Source organism: Hetaerina americana, unplaced genomic scaffold (genome assembly GCF_022747635.1).
Source record: "Hetaerina americana unplaced genomic scaffold, ioHetAmer1.1.p SCAF_2, whole genome shotgun sequence".
NCBI lineage: Eukaryota > Metazoa > Arthropoda > Insecta > Odonata > Calopterygidae > Hetaerina > Hetaerina americana.
The window spans coordinates 46,532,393-46,534,461 of NW_027286763.1; the positions used below are offsets into that span (position 1 = coordinate 46,532,393).

The following is a 2,069-nucleotide window of genomic DNA, read 5'->3' on the forward strand; positions in this document are numbered from 1 at the left end:
ATGGGACTTAAAGAGGGAAATATTAGCAAACTAGTTCAAATTCCCAAATGAATCGTTCAAAACTTGTGCAGCCGAGACAATCAGCGAAGCAGTGGGGAGAGGAGAGAGGTGAAGCAGCAACTTTCGCACGCGACAGCGGTCAAATTTGCATCCCTGGAGAGAGTGGGCGGAGTGCACTGGAAGGGCGGTAAATATGGAAAGGAAATAAGCGTGGTGGAGCACCAGGTGAGGGAGAGACAGGTCAAATAGTTGGGGGAGAGGAGGGATAGATGGGAGGGGGTTTAAGCCGGAGGACAGCGGTGGGTTGGGGGTGAGGGGTGGTTTGGTTGAGGGTCCGAGAAAGGGAGAAAGATGGAGTGTAGGCAGGTTGGTCCGGTGCCGCTGATCGGACGGTCCGATGACTACCGCTAAAGCCAGAGCGCCCTTATTTTCCCACGATTGCCCACGATCACGCCTCTCTCTCCGTGATCTCGCCATAAGACTCCCTTCAACCAGCCCTCACCCCGCCCTCACTCTCCTCCCGGGCCCCACTAAAATGGGACTCTTGCGGAAGGTTCTCCCTTCCCTCCACCTCAACCCCCTCACCCTGGACTGCCAACCCGACCCACCCACCGACCGTCCGGGGGAACACAAGGGAGTCGGATAAAAACGTCTCCGCCAGGAGGGAACCACACGAGGGTGAGATCAATTGGGGGATGGAGATGTCGACCGATGAGACGGTGTATTGCGGCGTCGGATCTGGAGTGAGGGGCGTGGGTAGGCGATGTGGTGGGAGAGAGAGAGAGAGAGAGAGTGAAATCTTCGTCCCATCCCGCCGACTACTCTTGGCCGCCCGCTCCTCGGCGGCTCGCTACACTTATCGCCAGTCACGAGGACGTCGTGAGCCGTGGGACGCTCCGAATTAAGGGGGATGGAGAAGGAAGAGGGCGCGCAAGAAGCTCCCCGCACGATCGCGATACCGCGGAGCACTGGCGGAAGTTTGTCACGTGCGCGCAGCGAGGGATTTGAGGCGGCCTTTTTTTCCAGAGATCCTCTAACTTCCCCTCAACCAATACACCCCCCACCCTCCCCGCCCCTCCCCCTTCTCTCCCACCCTCTCGTTCTCTCCTCGCTTCCTTCTTCCGAAAGGGAGGATTTAAGCGATCCGGAGAGGACGATTCGATAGGTGGGAGTCGGAAGAGATAAGGTGAGACTAAGGGGGGAACCATTTGAGGAAGGCACTGACGTCACCTCTCTCTCTCTCTCTGTTACGTGTACTCCCATCCCGTGCTCAATAGTTAGGAATGAGAACCGTCGTTGACTCTTTTCGCCCTTAGTTTGTTGCCTAAACAATTCCCTTCTCCTAGGGTTGCCTAAACAATTCCATTGGAGAAGGGAATTGTTTAGGCAACAGACGCTCACGGGTTTACTTAGATGAATAATTATGCTTTTCCAATGATGTGGCTGTGAAAGTAAGCGTTTAACTTGGATGGTTTATTTAGCGGGCCATTGCTCCCTTTAAAAAAAACGTTAAAGTTACTTCAGGTTACATTCATTGGTAATTTCTTCAACGAAAATAATCGCCGAGTGGTTTAGGTCAAAACAATAGATTTGCCCAACTGTCTACGTGAGCTATAAAAGCAAAATGCATTGGTTTATAAGTGTTTACAAGAAATTGCATGAATGTTTCATAAAGAAAAGATAATAATTAATGAAGTGATGAAAGAAATGTATGATTTTAAAATTGAAAAAATTATGTCAGAAGTGGGATTCGAACCCACGCCCTCATTCGAGGACCAGAATACCCAGAAGGCTCGCTATAACGAGCAAGGCTTATCTTGAGTCTGGCGCCTTAGACCGCTCGGCCATCCTGACAACTAGGAGTGTACGTGTTAAATAAATTGTTTTTGTTCCTCACATTTCGCATTTTATGTGCTTTGTATTGTCATTCAATTAAGCAACAAATAGCACCCAATATAAGCCGGAGCTTCTCCGGTATATGACATTTAATAAACGCAGAAATATATTTACGAACAGCTATTTGCTTTTTGCACACGGTCGCTATCCATAACGTGATTTTTATTTCCGTT

At 50.0% G+C, this 2,069-nt stretch overlaps 1 non-coding gene across 1 annotated transcript; it reads right to left on the reverse strand.

Annotated features, from left to right (window-relative positions):
• Positions 1-1,735: 1,735 nt before the first annotated feature.
• On the reverse strand, positions 1,736-1,854 carry TRNAL-CAA (transfer RNA leucine (anticodon CAA)). The gene is made up of 2 exons: positions 1,817-1,854; positions 1,736-1,781 (listed from the first exon to the last, which is right to left on the reverse strand). It is a non-coding gene; the product is annotated as a tRNA-Leu (tRNA).
• Positions 1,855-2,069: the final 215 nt, after the last annotated feature.